General features: G+C 39.1%; 1 long non-coding RNA gene across 1 annotated transcript; it reads left to right on the top strand.

The window, feature by feature from the left end:
* The first annotated feature begins 4538 nt into the window (after positions 1-4538).
* Positions 4539-14226, top strand: LOC141730808 (uncharacterized). Its single transcript, XR_012582475.1, has 4 exons — positions 4539-4630; positions 5025-5086; positions 12046-12166; positions 13956-14226. It is a non-coding gene; the product is annotated as an uncharacterized LOC141730808 (long non-coding RNA).
* Positions 14227-17623: the final 3397 nt, after the last annotated feature.

Raw genomic sequence — 17623 nt, 5'->3', positions numbered from 1 at the left:
CAATTTATATAGACAGGGGATATTAATATATATTTTATTAAAATATTAATAGATATAGTACTTCACATACTTCTTATATATTTAAGAAGTCTGTGAAATACTGCTAATATTTTTTTCCAGCCTGGAGAGAATCCATTCACCATAAGTCGTCTTTTTCCCCTCTCAGAAATAAAAACCCCATCCCAGTGGGGTGTGCATTTCTATTTCAAGAAAGGAAAAAATGAAGTTTGCAAGCTTTCCATTGACTTGTATGAAATCTTGCTCACTCTGTGTTCTTATTAGTTATAATAAATTAGGGACATCCAGGTTGAAAAGCCAATACAGTATCTCAGAAAAAATTTTAAAAAATAATAAAAAAAAAGCACCTAAACACTTGGCAAAGTACTAAAAAGCTATTTTCTAAGGAATTCCCTAGGCTTACTAAAAACTTAAGTTAGTTAATGCCACATATCTCCAAACTGACTGTGTTTTACCTAAGAGGTGTTTACTATCATTCACCTTCACATCTTCATCCAAATAAACATTAAGATTAGGGCAATTATGGCAGATTAGAATAAAATTTGTGCATTTTCAGCTAGATTTGTAAACAGACACTACAGCAAACTCATCAATACAGCAAGAAAGTGAAAAGATTTACCTAAACCAGAGGCAGTTTAAGCCTGAGCTGTACATTTTGCATGTCCCAAGGAAAAGAAACTCGGACAGTATGCAAAGTACCTTGGCACTCAGAGCAAAACCTCAGGAGGTCTGTGGTGGTTTTTCACTGAGGAAATACATGAATTTACACACTCAACCAGCAATGAAACAACAGCACCATATGATAGGGACTGAAAGGTGCAGAGCTCCAGAACAGATTTGGGGAATTTTAGGAGAACACTGGAAATTATTCAGGAACTCCTCTGGAAAGATCTCTATGGACTAGAAGAAAAGACACACTCTAGAAAACATATGTGGTTTAGATAAACTCCACTGAAATAGTGAATGATTTTTAGCATTTGGATTTCCCCCCTCACACACACCCCAGATCTTCCAGCTGGTTGTCAATACCAGTGGAGTGAAGCACAAACTGCTCTTTCTTTCCCGCCCCTGATATTTGAACAGACAAGCCAAAAATGTGCTGGTTTTGGCTGGGACAGAGCTAATTCTCTTCAAAGCTACTGTGGGGCTGTGGTTTGGATTTGTGCTGAAAACAGTGTTGAAAATGCAGAGGTGATTCCATTATTGCTGGGCAGGGCTCACACAGCGGCCAGGCCATTTCCCAAGCAGTGAGTGCCCTGGGGTGGAGCAGGAACTGGGCAGGGACGCAGCTGGGACAGCTGACCCCGACTGACCCAAGGTGTATTTCACACCATATCAAATAATTTAGGTTGGAAAATACTTCCAAGATCATTGAGCCCCACCTCCATGCAGGAAAAGCAGGATGAGGAGGTGACAGAGAAAGAGGGGACAGCATGGAACGGTTTGTGTTTGCCTTCCCAAGTCCCTGCTGTGTGGGATGGAGCCCAGAATTCCTGGGGAAGGCTGAACCTGCCTGCTGCCCATGGCACCCAGAGTATGAAATCCTTGCTTTGCTTGTGTGTATGGCTGTTACTTTAGCCTTTATATTGTCTTTACCTCAACCCAGGAGCTCTCAATTTTCCTGTCCTGCTCCTCTCCCTGTCCCAAGCTCTGCAAGGAGTGAGCAGCTGGTGGTGCTGAGCTGGGGTTCCACACTGACAGACAGAACTGCTGATAAATGGTTTACACTACAAAGTGAAACACACTGGAACTTCTCAGTCCTGACCTGTCAGATGCCAAAATTAAAAAAAAAAAAAAAAAAAAAACAAAACTGAGACAAGTGACACATGGAGATTTGATTCCCCACCTCTGCCCCACGGTGGGCAGTACTGCCAGGCACTCAGACTTCTGAGACAGCTTAAGAAGGAAGATTACCAGAGCTTTTGCTGTTTCTAGCAAGTTTTATACTTATTCTCTCTCTCCCTCTCTCTCTGGAGGTTTTCAATTCTTCATTCTTTAATCTAAAGATGAAAATCATCCAGATTGAGAGCATATTTTTTTCCGTGGATAGGAAAACACAACAGAGGCACGACCTTTGCTTGGGGGGATCACTACACACATTCCAGGCAGCTCTGATCATATTTCACAACCCTGGAAGTGATTGTGATGTCCAGAGCACTGAATTATGTCATTAATTAAGGAATCAGGCAGGAGGTAGCTGATTATAAGGGAGAGAGAATCTGTACTTACACAAAACTATTTTCATAATCAGTGATGATAGAAAGGGAAATAAAGAAAAATTACCTTGTGCTTAATATAAGTGTCCTGGTATATTGTTTTAGAAGATTGTTCTGTGTGTAGAGGTTGCTGTTTAGCTCAGTGGTTAGCCAAAAGCAAAGTAAAGATTTTACTAATCTTGCCTTAGCATGAAAAAAACAAAAAGATACAGCAACATTTTGCTTTGGATAGCAAACTTCCTAATTTTTCTTAAAGGACATATGAGAAAAAGATAGGATAAGGCCCATGATCTCTTTAATTTTTATTTTAATGTTGATTTTACCTGAAACAAAATGTGCAGTATCCAAATGCAGGAATACCATTTACTAGAGTATCAGAGATTAGTTCATTAATGGGTTGAAGGAAATGGCCATGCATCAGCATAACATTAGAGGCTAACTCATTTTCCTCTGTAAGCCACTTACACAACTGAGCATTTGCAAATCATCTCAAGATGCATGTCAGAGAGAGAGATGACAGTGTTAAAGAAATACATTTTTCATTTTATTCTATTAGTAATACACACTACTGAATGTTACAGGGCAGACAATGAGAGATTTTTTAAGCAGCTTGGCAAGCCAGGACATACATTACCTACAAGGTGTCTTTTTGCTGTAAGACATGACTCTAACAAGAGCTGAGCAATACCCACTGAGCAATAACAGGATTTGGTGAAATGATAGTTTTGCCAAATTCCCTACAGACTTACATTTAGATTTTTAGAGGCATCTAATTTCTTAGCTGTGTAAAAAAAACCACAAAAACGAAACAAAACCAAAAAAAACCACACCAAAAAACGCACAAAACAAACTCATGGTTGTGAAGCAAAACAGCCATCAGCAAGTGAGCATGTGCTTAAATACTTGACCAAGTCAGAGCCTTGAAATAAGGAAATTACAAATATTGCACAAAACAATCACTGCTGTGTCTGTCCACACAAACATCAGAGCAGTCACTGTGCAATGTACACAGACACCTGGCAGGATTTGTACGTTCTCTCAGGTAAAACTCACAAGGTTGCAAAACATTCATGATTTCTAAAAACAGAGAAGTCAACAGGCTACAGACAAGCAGAGTTTTCTGTCTCTCCCAGTATTTTTGCTTGCATCAGGCACAGGAGAAATACACGAGATTGCTGCAGCAACTTTTCATTCCCATATGAATGAAAATATCCCTTACCGGCCACCTTTCAAAAAGCTGAATTCCAAAGTGACCCTAACGACAGCACTGACTGGCACTTTATCACTTATTCATAGAAAAAGAAGCTTGTGAGAGACTCTCCACAAGGTGAAGATGGGCGACAGCAAGACCCACCAGGAACGAGTGTCTGAAACTGCAGGTACTCAATTATTCCTCTGCAAGAGCCAAACTAACAAAACTGGAAGCACATTAACTCTCAGACAAGACCAGAGACTACACCACATCCCCTAGAACATAATGGGAGTGTGTAAAGGCTCTGAATGTCAAATAAAAAATATTTAAAAATCAATTTCAGCCCTTATTAGAGCAAAAATCAAGTGGTCAGTTAGTATATGTGTAAGTCCTAATTAAGATGTAGTTCTCACAACTTTTAAGGAATATGCACAAATGTACACCTTCCTACAGGGTGCCCAATCAGTGAAATAGAGGGGGTACAAGGGGGTAGGAGCAGTCCTCTGTAGGAAGAGGTGTGTGTCCTTCACAATTCCTCCTTTTCTAGAAATGAAAGGAATGAAAAATTCAAAATAAAATTAAAAGTGTCTGATAACAAGCCAACAAAATTCCACAGCAGAGTTGTTAATGATGATTATTTATGATTATTCAGAACTGGCATCCCAAATTTCTCCATGACACATCACTCCATAACCACTCAAGGATCTGTATGGATGACTTACCAGCAGTTTAGGGCTCTAAAAGGTGTCTGACCCAAGCCTGATGTTGCTACTCCCATAAACAGGAGTGCAATAATTAATCAAAAATTTAAAGCAGCCAATTTGTGCTGGGAATCTCTTGTGGAGAGCCATCAGGGCAGCACAGAGCCCCCAAAACCCCGGGACCCCTCTCCACTGCAAGCAATCCCCAAACTCACGAGCACAACCCACTCAGCCCAGTGCTACCTGCTACGCTGAATATTTCATCAGGAATGACAAGATTTTTTTCCTTCTCCCTCCCCTCCCAGCCCCGCTTTCATATTTGCTCGCTTGACAACTTGTCACTGCCACATCACTGCCACGCTGGCTGTCCTTGAAACCTGACCTCTGCAGCTTTTTGCGCCCAGTGGTCGTGCCGTCCCTGTCTCACTCCAACCATTTCTGACAGGAGACATGCTGATCTCAACAGCAAGCCCTGGCACCTGAGACACACTGGGATTACACAGGTAAATCAGGGTATTCCGTGTTGTCTCCCGGCTAACAACAGAGGGAGAAACATGACATCTCCAACAACAGATCTTACATTCGCATATTCAAAAGATTCATCATGCTTTTACAAGCAGATGGGCAAGATTGTTTCCCCTCGCTCTGAGAGGGCAAATCACACGAAATAAAATAAAGCAGGAGGGGGGGGGGAAAAAGGGAGATGTTATCTTGGTTTTAATTTAAACAGAATTCAAGGGTAGGATGCTGAGGATGATGCTAGATACAACAATGAAATAAAAATCAAGAAGGTGAACAGAAAGTCTTGTTCACTAATCTAAAACTGTTTCAATTACAACTTTTATTAGAAGCATCTCTGGTATTTACCTTCCATGTGAATCCTCTTTGCCTAATCAGGTCTGTGATTTCATTCCACAATGGCACAATCTACTGAAAAGCAGGTATATCTGCAAAGAAAGGTAAGGCTTCCCTTTAGAATGGCATGTTTTTAACTTTTCTTGAAATGTCTGTGTAGAGAAGAACGTGAAGTATTTTGACTGAAATAAATGCTTTCATGGAAAACAGTGAGCCCTGGAGATTATGCCGATTCTTGAAGAACTTCATACTGTTTTAAGCAGGTGACAGTAATGTCATCGCCTGAGCTTTTTGCCTTCCACACTTGCACAACAACAAAAAAAAAAACCCAACCAAAAAAAAAAGAGCAAGCTACCCATGCAGATAGCACCTTAGCAGAAGCTACAATTAACTTACACCAAGGCCAGGTGCACTACAGTTACCTCCTGGCCAATGCTGCCTTTTACTGAGAAAAAACTCAGGGAATACCATGCCTAAAATGAGAACCAGCCTGCATTTAACACATTTCCCTTGCAAGGGCTATAAACATCTTGCTCAGCCTACATCACAGCCATGCTGGACTGGGTAATTTGGTTATTCCCTGCACATCAGCACTGCTAATTATCCCACAGGATATCATACACCGCCTATGATACTGTAAGACCAAATTTAAGAGAAATAAGATGTCTACGAGGATTGTATTTGAACACATTTTCTGCACATTTACATCTCTCAGTTATCTTTTGTCATCAGTAAATAACTATGGAAAGCCCCTGGATTCCTTCTTAAAACTATTCCTGCCTTACATAATATAACATTATATGTGGAAATGTTTCAAAGGTTAGTAGTAATTATTTGACCACACTTTAGTTTCAAAATTACTTTAAAAAATAATTCCAAAGCATATTAACAAATGCTCTTTTTCCAAATCTCTACTCTGTGACAGATCACTGTCATGATTTTGCATTTTACATTGGAAAATGACTTTAAAGGAGCACAGGCTACATAGCATTTCTTCCCCATGTCTAACATTAGAATTCAATCATAAATGCGAAAGCCTAGTCAAATTCAAGTATTCTGTATTAACTCATTTGGAAGTTGTACACATTCAGGAGCGAATGGTCTCTTTAGGCACTGTTCACTGAAGAAACAAAAGGGGAATCATCACAGGAAGCATCTAACCTGGCTGTTTAACCTGTGCATGCTTCAGGTAAAGAAAAGGGAAATAATTCCCCTTTTCACTTGCTGCAACTCAATTGCCTGGAATCATAACATTCCCTGGGTGTCACTTGGCTTAGGTGGGCTAATCTACATTCCCCTCAAACCAACTCTAGAAACACAGCAAACACTCTTAGTCAGATGGAGAAAATAGTTTTCATTTTGAAAAGTTAACACACTCCTCAGTGTGAATAGGAAGATCCCTCACATCACCACAAGTCTACAGTGAATAGAAATCCAGACAGTTCCAGATGGGAACCCCACTTTAAACACAACCACAGTGAGTACACACACATGCAGTTCTATCATCCCAAGCCTTCATTCAGGAGTGGCAGCCAGCAGAAGCCTTGGGCAAGTTCAGCCAGCCTGAGCAACTTTCCACCTGATCTTTCCTGAAGGAAAATTCATCCTAGGACAGCTCCATTGTTTGCTCCCCTCCCACACTGCAGGAGGCAGCACTTGGTCAGGTGCTTTATGAGCTCAAGAGAAATCCAGTCGTTCACATTTGAGAGTATGAAATGAAAGAAGATAACACAAGGGAGGTGTTTCCTGGTGGATTTTTTTTTCTTTTGAACAAGGTCTCCTCTAAAAAGGAGGGCGTCCTAACAAAGGAAACAAAGAGCAAATACAATTGAGTAGGCAAGATTCTTTCAGCATATTTTAGGATGCTCTCTGGGAACAGTCAGGAGAGAAATAATCAACTTCCTGAGAAGTTCATAGCAAGTGAGAGCAGGGCCTGTTTATACTTGTGCTCAGAAAAACCTTTTCAAAATAGACAACACTCATAGCAATCTGCTCCAAATGAAAACTAAAAAAAAAGCCAAACAGACCAAACAAATCATGAAAACCTGTATTCTTTCAGAGTGTAATTATCTGTCCACTGTAGGGCCACTTGAGCAGTCTTGCTTTGTCTGCATCCACTGAGTGCAAATCAGTAGAAAAACTCAAGAGTAACACAATTCTTGTAGAATTTAACCCTTGTTTGAAAGCCCCAAGGTGCAACTGAATTATCAGTGCGACGTAACTTAGCAACACTTAAAACAGTCATGCTTGAAAACATATGTAAGCAAGTAGCAGAAATGATAGCACTTTTCTTTAAGAGAAATTTATGACATTTGTCACTTCTGTTCTCAAAGCCCATCTGTCTATCAGTGTGCTCTCTGAGCAAATGCAGCTGAATGCTGTCTTCACAGCGTGTCGTGTTGTGCGGATTTAGGAAAACATACGTGCACTTTTAAAGTTCCTGTGCTTTTTTCTACTCAAGCAGAATTTGCAGCCACTCATTTCATGTGCCACTCTGTGTTATATGAAGCAGGGTGCACATTTTAAGCTTCTTTGTCCAGCAAAAAGAACATCTTAATTTGAATCTTCAATTTTCATGCACAAAGTTGTGCAAATAAAAGCTAAGGAGGCTAAAGGGTCTGAATAATAAAAAAAAAAAAAATCAGTCCTTCAGACCCAAGAACACATATTGTTTAAAATGTTAAAATTCCCAAAGTCACAGACAAAAAAGCCCCAAGTATATCTTATGCCTCAAAATATGATAACAACAAGGATGTGGCTAAAATCAAAGTCCTCAAAATAGCACAGCCTCTGCCAAAACAGCTGTAGTGGATTTTATTTGGCAGTAACAAGAACACAAGTCAAAAAAACCAACCAAACAAAAAACCCAAAAAAAAAGCGCCAAACAAACAAAAAAACCCAAAACCAAAACAAAACAGAAAAGAAAACCAAAAAACACCCACATACAACAAAAAACAAAGCCAGAAACCAAGCAGTAAAAAAAAAAGAAAAAAAAAAAAGAAATAAAACCCAAATAAACAAAAACAGGAGTGCAGGAGAAACAACTAACCCACACCTTTAAGAAAAAAACAAAAAAACAGAAGAATAGAAGTATCAAGCCATATCTTCAGTAATGAAAGAAGTAAAGAAGTCTTCATTAAAATCCAAAGCAGTATCATTCATAGTCTCAGATCCTTCTTGTGCTTTAGGAATATGTGTCAACATTAAATCTAAAGGTAAATGGAGTCTAGATTTTCCAAACAGAGAGATTTAAAATAAACAAAAAATGCCAGAGAACTTCTAGCCAATGTATTTTGGAAGATGATTATAAGACTCTCAAAGCAGGGCTCCTGATTATCTCAGGAACTTCAGTTCCAGCAGACTTTGTTGTGTGTTTCTCTTTGTTTCCACAACAAACTTGTATTTCTTCAGCTCTAACTAATGTTTGACATATTGAGTGCTGATCCCAGATCCTGCCTTTTCCATACCTTTACAATGTTCGTGCCTTTTGCAGCAGCTCATAAAGTTCAAGGGCATGAGTAGATGTTCTGTAATTCAGCCATATGATTCATATGAATTCTGCTTTGCTTAACATACTCAGGAGGCCCTCCCTCCCCCAAGAGAAAAAGAGTTCAATTCATAAAATACTAATAGGTTCATTATGCTCAGAGGCTGAGCTACACTGAGGAGTTGAGAATGGCAGAACAGGATCTGGCTAAAAACAGTCCCATGTTTGAAAGTCCAGCTTCAGAAACACGGTGACATCAGAGTCATCACTTCCATTTGAAAAATATAGATACCTGTGTAGTTCTCTCATTTCTCAATGAATGTGTAACATGGGTGCACTACCACATGACCCTGCATGCATAAAGTCTTAAAAAGAACCATTTTAGTAGCTTTGAACTCAGCTTTGAAGCCTTCTGCCCAGAGGCCCCACAGTAGCAGCTGCACAGCCTTTATAGCCACATTAAGCAGAAATAATTGCAGAAAGTCTGAGCTCCTCTCCTCACTTTTGTGGTATCAAGTTGAGCCACAGAACCCAGATACCTTTGCAGCAAAGAGACAATCTAAACAACTTAGTGCTGGTTAGCCAGACTCACACTTGCACAACCACCTTTCTACAGCTCTCTGCGCAGAAATTGCACATGGGTTTCTGTATTGCAGTTCCACATGTCAGTCTATGCATTTGGGCAAAGATTGCTCCCTCACCAAAATCCTGGCTCTCAGCTTCACAGAACAGGTAATTCCTGTCTGTAATTTTTAATGCAGTGGTAAAAACGCAGAGCAGGTACCAAACATCCATTGCTCTGCTTGGCAAGCTCTTGGTCCCACTCCTGGTTCCTCTTTCCTCCTCAAGTTTCTCCCCCATTCCCTGGGGAAAAAGGGTAAGTGTTTGGTCCTCCAGCCCATTTCTTTGATCTAATACTTCTTTATTCTTGCTGTGGCCATTGGTGGGAGCCCAGAGACTGGAGCTGGAAATCTCAGCACCAGACCCAATCAGACACCCCCAGGACACAACCTCAGATGCTTTGTCTGCCCTCACACTGGGGGATAAAGGTGTGGAACCTGCCATGGACAATTTTCACACAATGCACCCACTCTTAGGAGCAGGGTATGAACATTTTAGGAAGAAAAAAATATTCTCCACAGTACTGCTGGCTTAAACTAGAACCAGACTGCTCATTGCAAAAAAGAATATGTTCTTGGGCACAATCCAAAGCACACCTAAGTCAATGGAAAAGGTGCACACAAACAGAAACCAATCATATTTCAGGAAAGTCTATTTGCAAAAAGATAGAAAATATTTCTGCAAAGCAAAATTTACACTTACAGACCAACTCCTTTCATCAGTTTCAAGCATATCGATGAAAGGATATTGTTTCCACCAGAAATTACAAAAACACTCACACTTAAGGTCACATCCCACTAACATGACAAAAGTGTACTTTAGCTGATTTATGCTTCTGTAGTTAAAATTCATTTCATGTGTTTAGAAAGTGAAAAGAAACAAATTTAACTGTGGATTATCTCACATAAAATTTTTACAATATGTAAAATACAAAGAAATTAGCAAAAATATATGCAGCAATTTATTTCTGGCACTCCTCCTTGCCCATAAGTGAATTATTGTTTTTAATAGATGAACAACCATGTCAGGTTTTTAAGAATATTAAATTTGTCTATTTGATTTCAATCCATTATTACAACCTATTAGAAAAATCCATGCCAAACTCTGCACATAAATGACTGCATTAAAATTATATGCACATGATGCAACCCCAAATATTCAAATTCTAAACTAAGATGTGTACATATGCCTGAATGCTCATTTTCACCACTCCACACCAAATGTAAAATGAACTGGAAGATACATCTGCACTGACTTCAATCTATTTCACATTGATCAGTAGCTAAGAATATTTCACTATAGAGATTTATCACATTAATTAACTCTGAAATTACTCATAGTAATTAAGTATATTGTTCATAAACTCTTTAGAGATTGTTGGAATACTTTTGCTGCTACTTAAAGAAAACAAGTATCAAGGGAAAGCATTTTCCAGGAAAAAAACAATTGTCTATTAATGATCTTTTAATTCATTTAAGCTCTCCCATCCTTCCATTTGCCCTACCCTGGATACACTTCCTTCTAAGTAGACTTTTTTTCTGAAGGCTAACATGACTAAAATAATTTTAAAACCCTTCACAGATTTTGAACTGTGACTTACAGCATGTCACGTTATCACTGTGATCTTGGAACAATCCTTGTTTATGCATGCAGCAATCCCAAATGCAAAGCAAAGCACTTCTGGAGCTCAAACCCCCATGTCACAACACTCCAAGCCTACAGAATTTCTGCAAAGGATTTCCAGGGATTCTGGAGGAACTGAAGACTGTGTTGTGCCACAGGATAAAATATACAAAAAGCAGAAATTTAAATTTGCATGGTTTATTATCCAACACAAGGGAAGCCTGGCTGAACCAAGAAAACCTTTTAGAAAGTGTAAAATCCAGCAGAGTACTGGATATCAGCATGGAGCGTGCCCCCCTCGATGCCCTGTGGTTTTTTTAAGCAACAGCATGGCTTAAATTTCTCAGGCTTGACATCCCATTGGGCTGGTGCGTCGTGTCCCTTTTTGTCAGGCTGTCACGTCACACGGTGTAATGTGGCATTTCTGTGTAACGGACTGAGACACGTCATGCCAATGACATGTCAGCCTTGTGAATTTCAAAGAGACACAGTTCAATGAAAAACATGGTTTTCTAACTGCCCTGGAGGTTTTAAACCTTAAGAAAAATAAAAAAAGGCTTTTCTTCTCCAGTGATTTTGCCACTGAAAAGCACATGTTTTTTGGTGTTACCCATGTGTAGAAGCAGGTAGCAGATATCTGAATATTTGGACATCTTTATTGTTGAATCTTAAATTGCTGATTCAGTTTGATAATTAGGAAAGGTGCAGAGCACAAATGCATTCACTGAGTAGCTGCTGTTGTTTATTCCCACCGGACTACAAATGCAGTGATAAAACTTTTGTATTTAACTAAGTCTAAGCACTCAATTTCCATGACTCACAACTCCAAGGCTCATTCCCAAAATCTTTAATGGGTACAAATGCTCCCATGGCTGTAATGGCACATTTTGGGTCTGCTTAAACACCATACAGCAGGTGGGACAGGGGTCTTAAGCCTTGCCTATCTTTTACGCTGCTTTTAGATAAGCAAGGCAAAAGCAGAATTGGTCTGCAACACAAAGCACCTTAAGAAGTTTTTCAAAGCATGTTTTCTCAACATGAATTTCATGTATTCCAAGCTGGAAAACCTACCAACTGAGGAGAACACCTTCCTCCAATCACTAGTGCTAGTCCTTATAGTCCTTACTCTCTAAACTTCCTAAATGCTCAAGGAAAGCAATGACTTCATGCTACACCCTAAAATGCTTTTATTTTGTCAACAAGTTGTTGGGGATTTTTCAGTTCTGGGAAGCAGCAAATTAAGATCTTAATATGGAAATTTTTACGCCAATACCTCACTAAATCAATCAAGTGGATGGCAGCATTTTTAAACAGTGTTTTTGCTGATTCCAGGGCAGTGATGCTTTCTCAGATCACACCAACATCAAACAGGAGCAGCACTGTAGGGGTGGATGAGGACTGGGAGGCCACTAATGCTGCTTGCAGAAAACCAGTGAAACGTGCTCCCTGGCAGGTATCTGTCCTCAGCAAATAGGTTTGGTGGGCACTAAAGCCAGATCATTATGAAGTCAATACCATTTTTCAGTAAAGGAGCACAGAAGAGAATTGATCAAATCTAAATATACCCGAAGAGAAGGAAGCAGCATCTATAACCACCCCCAGTACTGCAGTTCACCTGCCCAGCCAGCACAATCCCTGCTGCCTGCACATACGCAAATGACTGGAAATAAGAATACAAAAATTAAGACACCTTGTTTCCTCAATACAGCCTTCTCCACAGTCTCTAAATGGAAAATGTGATGTAATTAATTGCATTGCCTACAACAAAAAACAGGTACTAAGGAAATACACATGTCCTTAAAGGAAACCAAAACATAAAAAAATGTGCAACTTCTATGGTATCATCCTGTCCTGATCTTCCACTCTAGTTTTAACCAAAGGGCAAGACATGAATCAGTGGCAGAGATCCATTTAAATATGCCAAATATTTAAATGCATCACTCTCACAAACTGGTATGTGCCTCAATGTCACATATTATCCCTGTTTGGAGGGTATTTCCACAATCTACCAGGTATTTCATCAACAAACAGTCTTTGTGAAATCTCTAAAGATAACAATGAAGGGACAGCTCAGACAGTGGGCAGCCGTCAGAAGCTTTGCTGCCATCAGCACTGACCCCCTTCTCACCCAGCAAGGGTTCAGAGACCCACACACATGTCCAAAGAAACAAATACCTGAAGAAGACATCAGTGGGCAGATCTTTGCTTGCACTCACAGAGGACTCAGGGTGACAAATATCTATACACATCCATCTATTAGCCACTTGTGTTGCCTGCATACTAGGGCTGGCTTAAAAATAATAAATAAATGAAACATCTGTTTTCCCAGAAAAGAAAAACATTATTACCTTTGTGATAAAAACAATCATCTGGTGGCATCTTGGGGTGGCTAGTTAGTTACAAACTAATACTAAACTCTTAGGCAAAACCAGTTTGATTCCATAACACAGAACTTGTCAAAAAGTTAGCAAAACTTATGCAAAAATTACTTTTGTTGTACTACTTCCATAACTACAAAGGTTTTTCAGATATGACCACAACTACCCTAAAAGAAAGGTAAGAGAAAAGGATTTCAGCCTTTGGAATGGATGTGTCACTAAATATCTTTTTTAATAATGGGGCTAGCTGAAAACAGTGACAGATAGCAAAAATAAAATAATGTTCTTCATTATAAAGGAGCTTTATATGATAAAATATTTTCTTGCCAATAACAAAAATATAATTGGAATTTTATAATTTACTTCTCCATCAAAATTACACGCCAATATTGCAAGTTGGAACTCTATGGCTAATTAAGAGTAGTGTTTCATTTTAAACTTCATAATTCCATCTGAGAGGAGGAGATGCCATTCTGCAGCTTAAATTTAGTTCTAGTAGGTATGATATGAGATTACTTTCCTTGGAGTGCTACTCCCATTCTGGGAAACACAAAACACTTCCAATGGAATTTTTCAGTGCAAGAAATACTGTAATTTTAAATATATATTTTTTTAAATGCACAGTAAAACTCACAGTGCAAATGTATAATGCACTGCTTCAGCACACACCTGCCCACAAAGCCGTAACCAAAACCAGCAGAAAGTGCTTCATTAAATTTCATGGTTTATAAATAGCTGAAATTTAAAGAAAATAAAGGTAAACCTAAATTTACATTAGCATCTATCATTACACAACTACACCTGCTTTTAACCACCAGTCCTGAACTGTTCTCTCACATATTTCCCCTCTTCTGCATCCCTCAGATCTGCAGGCAGCCCAGCACGAGCAGCCAAGGAGGCAGAGTTGGCCATGGATCAGGAGCAGGGGAATGTTTTATTCTTCTCCTCTCCCTAATGTAAGGCTCATACACAGATCTGCATTTATACATGATATAGCACCAAGCAGATCTACTGAAATATCCAGTTTCTACACATCTGCACAGAAATGTATCCCCTCTGCAGCACAGTACATTGAAATGGGCGATGAGATGCCAGAAGCTGTCAGGAGAAATAAAGAATTTCTCTAAAGTCTCTTAGAGGTGAGAATGAGATTAAAAAATAGTTTTTCTTATGTATTTATACCTTTGGATCTAGTGGGAGAGTTTTCTATTTTTCATTATCAAAAAAACTATTTTAAACATTTATGTAACTACCTTTAAGATGTTTCATTTTATGATTATGAGAAAAGAGTAAAAATTATTGCTACTAAAGATCAAAAGGATCGACTGTCCCCAAGGATAATCGTGAGTGTGTAAATAGATGGGTCTGCTTGAAGGACATTGCTTTAGACCACCCACTACATTGTCTCTCTAAAACACAAAACTCGTCTGAAACTTTACATCTTCAAAATCTATCATGCTTCTTTTTCTCTTCGGAGAGAGATGCATATCTAACCACTGCCAATTCTCATATTTCCTTCTATAATTGAGAGCAACACCTCTGACAGCTAACGTGGACCAGAAACAAAATCAAGGACCATTGATAATAAATAATTCCAATGGACACAGGACAAGTAATTCTGTTGGAGAACTGAAATCAACTATTTGATTTTTTTTTAAACTTGGTTCTTTTGTTTCTTACATGCTAAGAAAAACCATACAACTGTAGTCAGCCTACACCATAAATTCCACTACACTTCAGAATCCATTGCAAATCTTGCATGAAAACACAAGACCTTCATATTTCCAAGCTCTACAACCACCTGTTAAATTCTCATGTTTATGAGGTAATATTTAAAGACTCACAGAATGATATTTGACCATCAGGTAAGCCAAAGCAAATGCATGATAATTCCAGCATTTCTTTGGCATTATTTTAAATTTATTATTAGCTTTAATACCTTAATTCTAGTGAGGCATCACTGCCATTTCCATCAGACAGCTTTAAAGCCAAACAACCCTGTTTCTTCTCAGCTCAAAAGTGTGGTTCTAGAGACAACTCAGAAGGAGCTGAGGGGCACTTGGCCTGGAATCCTCTCAATGTGTAGATCCCCCTTTTCCAAGGAGTCCTGAGCAATTCCAGACCCATCCTTCCCTGCTCTCAGCAGCCAACCTCCATGCGCCAAGTCACAGAGCTTTCCTTGCTGGAGCTCCCATTTCCACCAGGACAGTCCTCATTTTATTCTAGCTAGGAACCAACTCATTTCCCTTCCCTCCCCATGAGCTTTTAGCAAGCCATTGCTATATTTACTTTTCTATTCTCAATTCCAAAGATGCTATTTAGGGCCTGGTAAGTACCTTAGACTCCTTTGAAAATTGCCTTTATAATATTAGTACCAGTTTTGTTGCAGCTTCTTGATGGCAACAAGACAAAGCAGCACATCTGTGGAGAAGGGGGAGGCCTTGATTCATGGCTAGCCCAATCTCCTAAATAACTACTCTCAAAGAGATTTCGACCTCTGATCAAATGTCATGGGATTTTCAAAGCCATGGACCTGCTTTTACAAGCCTCAGCCCAATTCAATTCTTACACTGTGCTTAATAAGATCTGCAGCCCTTCTTTGGTCATAAAGTACTTGATAGTGGCCTTTTTTCTTGGTGCTGAGATGGATGAAGTGTTTTTTAGTATGATAGAAGCACAAATACAAATCTAAAAGAGAAAACCCTCAATCTTACTCTTATAGTTGAGTAACCATTAACCTTTCTTCCTCTTCTCCCCAAAATACCAATTTGTATATAAAAACAAGCTCCAGGACTTAGACCTTGGGTGGCAGTTTTAAGCCTAAAATCAATTTTTGAATTATAAACCCTCTGAAAATAGGGGTTTATAATGGAGCCACTGACAGACCCTTAACTACAGCGGCGCTAGCGGGCACCACTATAATGTAAGAATAAAACTAAATTACATCACTTGTCATCATTAAGAAAAATTTTCATCTCAGTTCTTCATTTGAAAAGCACTATAGTTAATGAATGATTACTGAGCCATGACACCTAAATGACTAAAATATAGGAATTATACTGAGGTCAACTCAAGTATTTTTTAAACCATGAAATTAAAGGATCTATTCGCTGTGCTATAGGATACCAGTCCTGGCTGTTATGCTCCCCTGCAACACTGACTTTGAGCATAAGGGAATGGTGTGTATTTTTACATTGGAGATAAGGGCCCCAGGCAAATTTAAGAGGTGAACACATGATTGCCCAAGAGTGACCAAGTATGGGATTCCTCTCTGTGTTCATACGTGTTTCCTTCAACACCTGTTTTCTTTATGCTCTTCTGCAGGTAACAAACTCCAAAAGGAAGACTATTTTATGGCAGTAGAAGGCACAAACTTCTTCTTTGAAAAATGATATTTAATTATTCAACAGAAAGTCCAGTAAGTTAAATTTAGTACACATTTAAGTACACCAGATCCTTTTACCAAGACACTTAAAAAGAAAGGCATTTTAAGGAGAGCTGACAGTACTGTACTATCTTGCAATGCCCTGACAGTACTTAACCACATCCCTTACCTGTTTTGTGATCTCGAATTAAGAACCAAAAAGGCTTATTATCCATGTGCTTGGATGTTTCAAAGGTAAATAAAACAAACTATAAAAAAAACCCCAGAAATGTAAACATTGCTTGCATGTGATTGGTTCTCTAATTTGAAGCCCTTTTATTCATCTTTCCAACTAGGAAAACGGAGATGGTCATAAGAGCCAGAATTATTTCAATTGCTCACACAACACAAAGAAATGAAAGGGACCAGGTAAAGATATGAAACAATAGAAAAGGAGGCAATTTTCATCATTGCCATGCAAAGATTCTACCTGTGTGATACCTCCCCAGTGCACCTACTTTGCTCATGTTCTCACAGCACTCAGCCTCAGCCCTGCTGATCATGAAGATTTGTCTAACACTTGAAAAAATGCCAAAACTATGAAAAAAAGTATGCAGCGCCTATGAGATTAGAGCTCTAGGGATATGCTGTCAGTCCTGCTCCTTAATTCCAGAAGCCACATTCACCTAATGTTTCACTGAGCTTCAGGTAAATGAGGATGACTGAGTAACCCCAGATTCTCAAATGCTTCAAAGGACAAGCAGCAGTGCTTATTATTTTAACCTCAATTCTTTCACCTTTTTTGGGGGGACAAGGGCAGGGGACACACACAGGACTGGTGGGTGTGGATGGAGGGCAGCACACAAGCAGGAAAAAGCTATCCAGGGAACAGTGACTGAACAACTGGATTTATTCATTTTTTCCATATCAAATTTTAAATGCACACATTTCCCAATAAAGGGTTTCAAGATGCTACTTGAAGAATATTTTGTTTCCCAATGAGGAAAACTCTCACTAGGTCTTGGAGCTGATGAAAGTGTAAGCAGAAGTGAAGGTTTCCAAATCGAAAACGATGAATGTAGACTGCATGTTAATTGTCACCCAGCTAGTTTGCTCATGTTGGTCACATGGCTAGTGACAGGCAGATGTTGATGGAGTCTGACCTGTT

This window comes from Zonotrichia albicollis, chromosome 13, assembly GCF_047830755.1.
Source record: "Zonotrichia albicollis isolate bZonAlb1 chromosome 13, bZonAlb1.hap1, whole genome shotgun sequence".
In the NCBI taxonomy this organism is placed as follows: Eukaryota; Metazoa; Chordata; class Aves; order Passeriformes; family Passerellidae; genus Zonotrichia; species Zonotrichia albicollis.
This window is presented reverse-complemented; position numbering and strand designations above follow the sequence as displayed.